The sequence below is a fragment of the Pteropus alecto genome, unplaced genomic scaffold, assembly GCF_000325575.1.
Source record: "Pteropus alecto unplaced genomic scaffold, ASM32557v1 scaffold19, whole genome shotgun sequence".
Classification (NCBI taxonomy): Eukaryota; Metazoa; Chordata; class Mammalia; order Chiroptera; family Pteropodidae; genus Pteropus; species Pteropus alecto.
The window spans coordinates 1,745,764-1,758,680 of record NW_006442490.1 but is presented as its reverse complement, the minus strand read 5'-3'; positions in this window follow the sequence as shown (position 1 = coordinate 1,758,680).

Genomic DNA, 12,917 nt, shown 5'->3' with positions numbered 1-12,917 from the left:
TCTTGGAGAAGGCCTTTTTGGGTTGAGATAATTGGATGTTCTGTTGACTTCTTGAATTTCATGCTCAAACTCATTCCATCTATTTGGGAAATTCTCATCAACTATTTGTCTGAAAATGCTTTCTAATCCCTGTTGCATTTCCACCCCTTTGAGAATGCCAATTATTCTTCTTTTCTCTCCTGATGGTTTCAGGTAGTTCTTATATTTCTCTTTCATTATTTTTCATTTTTCGGTTTCTCTCTTCATCCTTCTAATTTATTTCTAGATTTCTGTCTTCAATATCACTGATACTTTCCTCCATTTGGTCAACTCTATTTCCCAAGCTTGTTATTTCATTTTTCATCTCCTGCAGTGTGTTCTTCATCTCCAGAAGTGCTATTTGGTTCTTTGTGTGGGTTTTCAATCTCCTTGCTAAAGAACTCATTCTGCTCATCTAGTTGTTTTTTTCAATTCCTGAAATTGTTGATATGAGTTGTCATTGAGTTTTTTCAGAAGTATCATCCTAAATTCTCTGTCATTTAAGTCGCATATTTCTATGTCTTTACCTTATTTTCTGGAGATTTTTTGCTTTCTTTCTGAGCTGCCTTGTCACCTTGGTTGTTGATGGCATTTAATGGACTATTCCTCTACCTGGTCATTTATGGAAGTATATTCTGCTTTTTTTTTTTTCCAGAAAGATTTATTATATAAAGGTCTCTCTTTAGCATGTTGTAATGAAGGCCTTTTTCTTTTGGTTTCCAGTAGGTGGCATCTAAGCCTCTTGCATCACTGCTTTATATAAAGTCTTAATAATGCTTTTTTTGCTTATAGATATTCAATCATGCTCCCTACACTCAGTCTCATTCCCTGTCAGTATTAGCGACAGTTCGGTAGCATTTGCTCAGATTCTCCTGGGGCTCCATGGTGTTTGGTCTCAGAGGATATGTGGGAACTGGCCCTCTGAGTTGGAGGATGGGGGCTGGTAATAATCAACTGTTGTTTCTCTGCCGTCCCCATTTCTCTGCAGCCCCCATTTCTCTGTTTTCTGCCCTGATGCCTGGGCCCTGACACTGGCCGCGTGGAGCTCACAGCTCTCCCAGGCAGGGCTGTTCAGGGAACCCGTCACACCTTCCCCTCTTCTCCTTCTACTGCAGTGCGTTTAGGTTGTGAGAGGCAGCTTCTTTGTTTCTCCCAGTCTACTGCTAGACTCCCGGAGTTCTGACCTGTGGTAGCTCTTATGTGCAGATCTCACATTCAAACATGCTGGTGTGCAGTTTGGGTGTTTTGGGTTGAGTTTCAGATGTTCAGCTTATTGTTGTTTCAAAAGGAGAGATTTGGGGATGTCTCCCTTTCACGTTTCTGACATCACTCTTTCATGTGTACAGCATTGTAACTTGATATCTGTGTACGCCATAGCGTGCTTTCCACCAAAAATCTAGTTTCCATCCATCACCATACTTTTGACCCCCTTTATCCATTTCACCTTCCCCACATCCCCTTTCCCTGCTAATAACCATCAATCTGTTGTCTGTATCTATAGGTTTGTTTTTGTTTTGTTTTTCTTTGTTCATTTGTTTTTGTTTTTATTCCACATATGAGTGAAATCATACGTTTTTTCTCCTCCATCTGATTTATTTCACATAGCATAATACCCTCAAGGTCCATTCACATTATCTCAAATAACAATATTTCATCTTTTTTATGGCTGAGTAGTAATGTTTTTTATTCAACACTAACTTTACCAAAAACTGGATAGCTGATATAGCCAGAATCATCAAACAATAAGGGAGTACTAGTATAATATAAAAAATTCAATAAAGATGTTATTTTATTCTTCAAGCCTCCTTTATGCTCTATTATATAGTAGAGTTTGTAGCCTAATAAATTAAAAACTGAGAGTAAGAGATTCAAGCTGAATTGTGTCTTCCCCCAATACTCTCAAAACTGATCTGAAATGAAAAAGCAGGAATCTCTTTTAGGAATATTTACAGACCATTCTTTATGTAAAAGAATATTAGAACTCCTTGAAAGCCAAATAAATACAATGCTCTGAGCAAGTCCTTTTCCTGCCCTTCTTGTCTCAGAAGTCCGCTGCAAATGCTCTAGGTCAGTGCTGCAGGTTGCTCTTTTATCTCCGTAACCTGAGTGCCTTTGCAGAGATTGCTACAGGTCAGGTGTCAGGCTCACCCTCTAGTAGTAAGTGAATTCTGTATCAAGTCCAGGCTCAAATCAGCTGCCTCCACTGTAAGTCTTTTGCAATTTGATGGATGGCTTGGCCTTTGTGTCTCGAGGATCAGAATCTCCTGGGCAGAGATTGGATTTCACTTTCCATGTCTACATTGCTTGCACCAAGGTTATGAATAATATTCTATACAGTGTGGTCACACTGAGAGCAAGCTGGAATCTACGTCACAAAGCCTATAGCCTGAAGCTAGGCTGAGCCAAGCCCCCAGGAAGAGACTGAGGCACCCTAAACAGCCAGCGTTCCTTCGAGAACTTTGAGAAATGTCCAAGTCAACCCTATCTGGGACACAACATCTTCCTTTCTATATCAGACCCATTCTTCCAGACTTCTCACCCACACCTGGAGGTGTGCCTCAACACCCAAAGGGGAAGGAAGAAACCTGAGGAACACCTCGGGTGTTACCTCTACCAAGGTGTGAGGGACTCAGAGGATTCCCTTCCTTAAAGCACAGTCTTAAAATGAATGAATAAATCATAAGATCCTAATTTATGCCAGCCTAAGGCTCAATAAGACCATTGGAGGAGCAGGCAATTGTAGTGGAAAACTATGCTCTTCAGAGTTAGACCGGGATTTGGGTCTCAGTCTTACTCCTTACTAGCTGTGTGGCCTAAGGCAAGTACTTCCAGAGCCTCAGTTTCCTCCTCTGTATAATGGAAATGATACTAATCAGCTACCTTATAAGGTATTCAAGAAAAATTAGAGGGATAATGTATGTAACACATTTTACGGGACCTGGCAGAGAATAGGTATTTGATGAATGGCAGTTCTTGTTTTTGAACAAAGCAAGAGTGATGGCTGGATTTTTCTTAATGTCCTACAAATCCTGGTGAATGCCTGCGTCCACTCTGGCCAAGAGTTATTTTTCTTAGATAAATCATTGGCTCTATACATATGCTTTACTATCCTATCTTCACATTTTTAATTATCCAAGTAATTCATGACTGAAAACTTTTAAAAAGTTCATTATAGAAAACACAACAATTCTCTTGACCCCCATACAATTTCATTCCCTTCCCCTAGTGTAATCAATGTATGTTTTGTATGTATGTTTTAATATTTTGTTGAAGTATAATATGAGAACATGAAATAAGTGTACAGCTTAATCAAATTTTATAAGCTGAACCCACTTGTAATCAGCACTCATATCAAGCAACATTACCATTGCCCCAAAAGCCTCTTTTGAGCCCCTTTCCAGTCAATGAACCCCCCAACAGTGTCTACTATTCTGACATATCAACATAAATTAGTTTTGCCTGTTTGTGTGTGTGTGTGTGTGTGTGTGTGTGTATCGAATCAAAAAGTGTATCAATTTGTTACCAGCAATCAAGTGTCTGCATCCTGTGAGAGTCAGAGCTCAGTCCTTGGATCCCCTAGGAAAGATTTGCATGGAGGTCAGAGGCTTGGAGAAGAAAGAAAGTAGACAAGGAGCAGCAAGTAAAATTGATTTATTAAGCAAAGTACACTTGGGAGGATTGAGGACCCTGAGAAGTTGAGGGTCAGAATTTATATTGGCCATAGGGTTTCTTTGTTCTCTTTCTGTCCCTGCTATCTTGAATGTCACAAATTCTATACTCCTCCCTCAGACCCTCCTACTCTTGGCCTAGGCATGCATAGTGTGTGCCCATAAATGGAAAGTCATATATATGCTTGTTCCATGGGAATTCTGAGGGTATGTGCTTGTTAACTAATTTTGCCCATATCAGTCAAGCGACCCCAGAATAAGGTCATATAATGGTCATTTGCAGTTAACTTACGGGTATGGGGGTGGAAGGGAGTGTGCGGGGTGAGGATATGGGAGCAGGGAGGAAAGCACCAGGCATTACTAAGTCTCTTGCCTGCCTATCTGACTTCTGTCCTTGGGAGAATGAGGAAGGCTCCAAAAGCCTGGCAGACATCTGCTTGTATATATTCTTCTGCTGAGCTGGTCTCAGGGCCTCATTAATCCTTTATTGTCCCTCTCCTTCCAGCTCATATCTACCTATCTACCTACCCTGTCAAGTTTTATGTTGCTGTGTAACAAATTACCACAAACTCTACAGCTTAACACAAATCTATCATCTCGCAGTTTTTATAGGTCAAAACTCCAGGCATAATGTGGTTGGATTCTCTTCTCAGAACCTTACAGGGCTGAAATCAAGATGTCAGCAAGTGCTGAGCTCGCATCTAGAGCTTGGGTCCTCTTCCAAGCTCCCTGGTTGTTGAAAGAAATCATTTACTCGTAGTTGTAGGACTGAGGTCCTCATTTGTTTGCTGGCTGTCAAACAGGGGTCATTCTCAGCAACTACTGGCCACTCACATTCTTGTCACAAGGCCTCTTCTATGTTAAAGCCAGCAACAGAGAATTTCCCTCATGTTAACTTCCTTCATGTTTCAACTCTCTGATTCCCTCTTCTGCAAGTAGGCAAAGAATGTGCTCTTCTTTTAAAGAACTCATTTAATCAGGTCAAGCCTACCTGGATATTTTCCCTACCTTGAAGTTCACTGACTTGGGACTTCAATTGAATCTGCAAAATTCCTTTATAGTAGTACCAAGTTTGGTGTTTGACTAAATAACTAGTGGAGGGTATGTGTACACCAGGGTCCAGGAATCTTGAAGAGCTGTCTGAGAGTTCTGCCTACCACATGCAATATCCACTCTTTTATGTCAGCTTCTTTCACTCAGCATGATGTTTGTAAGATTCATCTATATTGTGCAGAACAAGTCTTTTGGCGAACATGTGTACATATAGAAGTAAACATTTTTTTTGTTATAAGGCACTAAGATTTTGGAGTTCTTTGTTAACACAAAGTAATCAAGCCTATTCTGACTGATATAGAAACCTGGAATTGGAATTATTATGACCAAGGGTGATAGATATTACTATATTACCCTCCATTAAGGCAATCCCATGAATATTGTATGAGAGTACCCTGCTTGCCACATCCTTACCAACACGTTATGATAGAATTATGTGTATATACATAAATTTTGACCAGCTTAGGTCATTAATTTGTGCCTACCAGACCCACTAACATTACATTACAACCAAGCACCATGGATGTTCCTTACTGTGTTCTATATTTTCATGAAACTTATCATTCCCAAATATTCCATATATTTACTAATTTATGACATTTATTGTTTATGTTCTATTTTTATTTACTAAGATACAAGCTTCTTCATGTCAGGGATTTTGTTGGTTCATTGATATATCCCAAAGACCTAAAAGAGTGTCTGACACATAGCAGGTATTTAAAAATATTTGCTAAATGAATAAAAAAAATTAACCCAAGATATGAACTTTAGATTGTTATTATTATTAATCATAATAAATTATTTTTACAGCTCAGTGATCATATTTTCTAAATCAAACAATTAAGACACTCTCTTTTAAAAGCATTTTCTGAATTTAAATCTGGAGATGTAATTATGCATTTATATCCTTTGAAACTCTTTTGCTCTGCTTTCTCTACCTCATTTTTTATTTTACTTTATGTGGTTGTATTAAAGATTTTTAAAGAGTACCCTAAGTTCTTTCTGTATATGCCTATAAAACTGAGACTGCTGCAGAAAACCAGAGATTTAAAGATGTTCTCTTCATTGAGCATTGTAGCATACCAAAACAATGAACATTTGTCCCTGCAAATTCCATTATAAAATATATTCCCTTCTCACTGCAACTAATCAATATGCTGCTCCTCCATCAATATCAGAGTCATTTGGGATCTAGAGCAGAACTGTTCAAGATAACTTTCTGGGACAATGGAAATATTCTTCATCTTCATTTTCTGATACCATTGCCTCTAGCTACCTATGGCTACTGAGCACTTGAAATGTGGCTACTGTGACTGAGGAATTAAATTTTAATCTAACTTAATTACAAGCCATTTTTATTCATTTTAATTTTAAGTGATTTAAATTTAAATGCCCACATGTGGATAGTGGCTACTATATTGAACAGCACAGCTCTAGAGGAAAGAAATGGAAGAATGGAATTCATTTTTGATCCTTTTATTGTGGCAGCTAGAGGGATCCTGAGAATCAAGTGAGAAAAGAAGGTGCCAGGTCCCTTTCTTCACCACCCCTTCCCCCAAGTGGTGGAGAAGAAGGAATAAGGAAGAGTGCTCCCACCTCAGGTCATGGAGTTTGGCTGGGGGATAAAAGGACTCACGCTTTTGTAGTCACTGGACATCACCTTGATTTATAATCTCATGTAGTCATTGGCTTAGGTTATGTCTACATGAGGCCACTGACTCAAGTTGGAACTCTGGATGTGAAAAGGTAATTTTGGAGACATGGCTCTCACAGCTCACACACAATTTCTCTGTTCATTTTATGCTTTGTGTAGCTTGCCCTGGGAGCACTTGCAGAGAGGCACTCCATCTATCTGCTGGAGGTTTGGACATTTCATAGGAGGTGATAATTACTGAAGCAGGTAATAGATAATAAAGAGATAAAGTCTAGATAGGTTACATAATAATAATAATAATAATAATAATAATAAAACAGACCCAAGGTTTCAAAAGAGCAAAGAAAAAGAGTACCACCTACTTCGAGTTACTTTTTTGGAGCAGAGACTATCTGGCTCTACTGTGCTGTTATGAAATTAATTTGAAGTTGAAAAACTGTAATATATTACAGCTATCAGTCTCTCTGGATGGTTTTACAACTAATATGTAAGATATGAAAAAAGAAAGATGTAAATAATATATTAATGTCGTATTTGGTGTTCAATCTTCTTTATGCAGCTGAATATTACAGCTGAGTAAAAAAAAACAATCATAAAGTTGGTTCTCTTTTATACAAAGAAATAAAAAGGAAACTTGAACTTTAAATTATTCCATCTGCCACTTTCCATTGATTGAGTCTTGCTATTAAGATAAATTCCAAACTAGACTATCGTTTTTATCTTTTGAGCTCTCCAGAATATATGACTTTCAGCTGCCTTGATTTTTTTCTTTTTCTTTCCTTCCTCTTTTCCATATTGTCAGCTTTCAAGGAGGAATGAGACACTATACCCCATGGTGTTTCCTTTCTTATTTGAGTTCCTCTGAAAATATACGTTTTCGTAATTTAATGCCTAACGTCCGCCTACATATATGACTAACCAAAGTCAGGCATCCTCTTTGTCTCTCTTTTACATGCCATGTTGGTACAAGAAGGATGTGTGTCTTCTCTTGGACAGAAGAGAACTCAAACCCAGCTCTACCATAAACTAGCTGTGTGATCTTAGGGGAGTCGAGTACCCTGATTCTTAGCTTCCATAACTGTTGAAAGGGAGATATTAATAAAGGGGACAGGCTAAGTGAGATTCCTTTAGGCCTTTTGGCTGGTTCTCACTAATTCTCTTCCTTTGACTTAGTTTCCCTGATCTCCCAGCATGTCGTGGTTCAACTCAGTGAGTTATTTCAGCCCTCTCCAACAAGTAATGCTGAGATGATGTGGGCATTCTTGGTAACTGGCCAAAAGCAGGAGCTCAATAAACATGAGTTCATCCCTCCTTTCCCTCTGTTCTCAACAAGGCAGCTAGAGCTAGATATCAGTGGCCCCTTGTTATCTCTCTTGTTCTTTGTTGCCATGGATAAGGTGAAGGGACAAAGCAGGAAGCACTCATAATTACAACACGTTTATAGTGATAACCCAGGTCTAAATGGACCCTGTGAAAACGTGAAAAGTTAGAAGTTTATGCTCTGTTGCTTCACTCCACTCTCCACTCCCACATCCCTGTGAATCTACTTCCTTACTTCCACTACTCATGGGCTTAATACCCTCCTTTTTCCTTCTTTCATCCTCCCAAAACCTACACTCAGATCCTTCATTAACACTATAGTGTGAGTGATAATCCTCCTTGCTCCATGTACATTTGCACATGGATCAGGATCTTTAGTTAAAACAGATTGTTCCCTGGGTACAAAATTGCAGGCAGAGTAGTGAGTGAATATCCTCCATTTCAAAGGCCTTTTCTGGAGTTCTGTAATAAAGCCATGTAATTACATGCCTATAGGGGTGAGCCAACACCACAATGCCTTCTTGAAACATGGGTACAATCGACTATTTTACCAATCTAGATTGTCCAAGTAATTACACACAGGAAAGAAGTCCTCTGACGTCTCTGTCAGTTTAAATAAGTGGGGGTGGCAGAGAGCAGTTTGCTAGAGCCACAGGAGCAGAATAAGCATGGTAGGATAAAACACTGCAGTTTGAAGAGTGGTTTTTGTGAGAAGGCAGGTTGGAGATGGGGGCAAGGTTGATGTAGAGAGAATGGAAAGGTCTAGGCTTGAACAGACAACGAGGCTGGAGATGAAGAAAAAATAAAGGAATCTGGATCCCCGAATAAAGTCTCAAGGCAGGAAGCAAATGATTGTTCAAGAGATTAGGGTAGCCCTCCTCAACCTTTGGTGGGTTACAAAAGCACCCAAGTTTGAAAATCTGATGAAACCCAAGGGCTTTCTCTGGAAAAAAAAGTGAACACAAATATAAATTTTACAATCAAATTCAGGGAGTTTCCAACTTCTACCTCAAACCCATGCACAGACACCAGGTCCAAAATTAATCTAAGTTATCAGAGACAGTAAAAATGAGACCATTTGTTATTTAGGTTTTATGTCTTCTCAATGTGTAGAACTGGGACTGCCTTCTCATTCAGGAAGGGGCCCAGGTTCATCTTCAGAGTGAATCATATTTGTATTGGCTCTAAATAATTCAAAATTAACCTTGTGTTCTGGAGTTTATTAAAGATCCACATATAAGATTTGGGGATTCCCATGCTACTCTCCAACTCCATCCACTAGCTAAAACATTGAGATAGTCTTAAGTGCTAAGGACTTTGTGTTTCTTACCTAAATCTGGTCTCACAACAATAAACACCCTTATTATCCCCACTTTAAAATGACAAAATTGAAGTTAAACTACCTGCTCAAGTTCACAGGGCCAGCCAGTTACAGAGTTGGGATGAGCACCCAGGGTACTCTGAGCCTGAAGTCTGGGTAGTCAACTTTTTCTGTGTTGATTATCAGATCTAGCTCAGGCTCCAGAGATTTTAGAAAAATACTTAAACATTATTCTAGGTAAGAACGTTACTCAGAAGGTCAGTTTCAAGTCTTTGTTTTGCTGGCAGATAATGAAGATCTCAGTTGTTGGCATCCTTGTCCAATAATTGGTTAGACAGGTGACAAATCTACCTGGGTCTGACTGGGACTTGTGATACTCACTTTCTCTATTCTCTCAGTTCATATGCTGCCTCTTTAAACACATGGCCTTCAGATAACTGCATAGGTTTGTGAATGCAAAAACATTTTTGCTCCAGAAACCAATACAACTTATTGAATTTTGTAAAAATGGGTTGTTTTCTACCTTTTGATTGTTATATTCTCTTAGATTTTAGTTTATAACATGTATCCGTTAAAAGAGGAATTATATTTCAGAGGAGAAAAAAACAGAACCACCAGCGAGCAGCTTCATCTCCATTTGATGACTGAGGTTTGGATCTATTAGGAGATTATGTGAAAAGGTAGCAATAATTCATGGGTTCAATATCTGCTGTAGCAGCTGGCCTGTAAAAAAATCAACTTCCTTAAATATTTTTTTAAAACATTGTGTTTATTAACTTACTTGTTGAACAATTCCACAGAACATAAAACAAATTTGATCACAAACAGCAGGCATTTTACAGAAAAATGAAGTCAGACACTGCATCACATAAATAACAGATTCCTGTAGGTTAATTTAATTTGTATTTATACAAAAAAATCAGCTACATCTTCTTTTGTTCAATCTGTTGTCATTTGCAATATACAGGCTTTTCACCAGCTTTATAAATAAATTGGATCAAGGCTTCTTACAATAAAATGAAAAATAATTAAAATGATGTGTTTCTCAAATTCCCTGCAATGGCATGGCATTATGCTGATGTCCATGCAATATTCAATGTGCTTGGGTTGCTCTACTGCCCATATTAAAGCACATTTGTAAAATTTTATTTCTTACAGCTACCTGGAAAAATAAGAGTGTCCAGTAATCCACTCTCTGTTATTGTAGCTCTAAGTTATACTTTTTCCAGCAGGAAAAGAAATTTTAATTAACATAATTTTCCCACATGCTTATGATGGATACGGTGGTCTCACAATGACACTCTGCTCTGGTATGCAATATGGTAAAGCACTTACCTATACAGGGGGGTTGCTCCTTGCAAAATGACACAGTCCTCAAGAGGAAGCAAAAGACAGGGGAAAGAAGTGGGAAGAGAAAGAGAAAAGGGGAAAGAAGAGAGGAAGAAAAAAGTAGAGGAGGAGCAAGAAAGAGGGAGGAAAAGAAGGAGGAGCAGGAAGAGGAGGAGGAGGGAAAAGGGAAGATCATAGGGAAGGTTGTAGGAGAAAATTTTTGAGAATTGAGAGCAGCCCTGATATTGAACTTTGAATGGACTAATTCGAAATGCAGAAGAAAACGAGTAATTAATTACCCCAAAGAGATTAAGTTTTAAACCAGAGATACTGAGTGATCTTAAAGAGACAAGGTTTAGTAATTTTCCCCATCAGTTGAAACGGGGGCTCACAAGCAGGTTGAGATCAGTTATAGAGAAATAAATAAAGTTACATTTCTACACAGATGAGATAAATGAAATGACAAATCTAGAAAGTGCCAATCCCCACAAAATTTCCAGGTAGCTTCAAAATACTTGCATGTCTTCTGGAAAGTTCCTCTTAACCTATAGTTAAACTCCATGGAATAGTAATTTTATAATACATGATTAGTTACATGAAGGGAAGTGCTCCATGGTCAAATAAATGTAGAAAAAGCTGAGTTAAATAAATACATTCAATATTATATTAGTTTCAGGTATACAGCATAGTGCTTAGACATTTATATAATTTATGAAGTGATCCCCTCAAAAATGTCATTTATAATTGAAAAAAATTAAACTAAAAAATAAAAGAGTGCATATAACTATGTTTATAACAGTGATTGCCTCCATGGTAGAACAAGAAGCCTAGAAGTCAGAGGAAGATTTACCTATCCTTATCCAATTTTTTTTTGGTATTACATATATTTATTACCTAATCAAAAAAAAAAAAGGATTGCGACAAATAAATTACAAATAAAGTAAAATAAATATGTACTTGTAATGTCAGGGCGTCTTAGAATCTTTAGAGCTGATTGGCATTGTACATCTCCCATAGAGGGATGTAGCACATTAGAAAGAGTTTCCTCTTTATAGGAAGTAAATTGTTCACAAAATACCTATTAATATCTCATTAGTCTAGTATTCCCTGAAAGAGTATGGGGAATATGGCTCAATAATTTAAGTTGCTTTCTATGGTATCTGGGCCTAGGACACAGAAGAGAAAAGATGGGGGCCCCTAAAGGATGAACAGAGGAACTCCAAAGACAAATCTGCCTTTCTTTGTAGGTTTGTCTTGACTGACCTTGAACTGGTCATAGTAAGAATCCACTTCTTGGTTTCTCTGAGAGTAGTGGACAAACTTCTGATTTCCATATAAGTAAAGCCTCTTTCCAAGGCTCCTCAGCAGGTATAACTGTGAACAAAGATTGTGCTGGCTCTAGAATGAATTCAGAAGGCAAACAGTTGAGCTCTTTAAACCACCAGGGGACCACAGCCATGATACCCAACAACTACAGCCAGAATTTGCCATAGCTCCTAGGCACCTCATCAATTACTGATGATTGATGAGAATGGCAGGGTAGAGGGGGAACAGACCAATGAAAATGGCAAAGAAAAGATTTGTCAATTCTGCAGTTAAGAAACATGATTGTTGGAATATTTCATAAGAATAGTGGTCAGGTTCAAGAGTTTCAACAGAGTTCTAGATGTTGGCTGAGGTATCAGAAACAGAAGAATCCTGCTGTTTCACACTTCCATGACCTTAAATTACCCACATATTATCTGGAAAGTGACATTTACTCTGAACCCCTTTCATTGTGCCTTTTCACGAATGTGGAATGTTATGCTTTCCTGGAACAACTAAGTTTCTGTCGAAACTCCAAAAGATGGGAAATTTGGTAATGGAGTGTTAGGATAGTGAAATGTAATCCTTCTGCCCTACTTCTGATGCTCTGATGTTTCCCATGTAATTGTCTTTGACATTTAATTGAAAGCACAATGTTTTTTTACTAAGCAACCCATTTGAGCCCTTGATGGTCACTTAAGACCTACTTTATTGCCATCTGGCACTCATCCAAAACCAAGATTATATAGTAAATGCATGATTCAGTTCCATATGCTATAGTCATCTATTGATGTTGTGGTTCTTGGGGAAGTGGTGTCTTATTCATATTTTCAAGTTCTATCTTATAATAAAGGTTCTTTGGTTTCCCATGGTTTCATAGTTGTGAAATCAATTATGATTTCAGTAGTGCTAACAATGTACTATATTTGTGAAAAGAAAAGTGAAAATTTATTACCTCATGGATGAGAAATGGTTTTGACATTTAAAAACAGAAAATCCTTCTTTATATGTTTTCTAAATGGTGTCCAATGTTGACATTAGCGTTTATGTAATTCAACCAATTCTGGGAACCTTTGTGTACTAATTTTTAACAGCAGTGAACCTGTTACAATGTGGAATAGTATTCCTTCAAAAGGTTTCTTTCCAGCCATCTTCTTCTAGGTCTATCATATCAATTCTATAATAATTAACTTGTTTTGCTGTAATTCACAATCTCTGTGAGTTTCTCTAACGAACCCCCACTCTATTC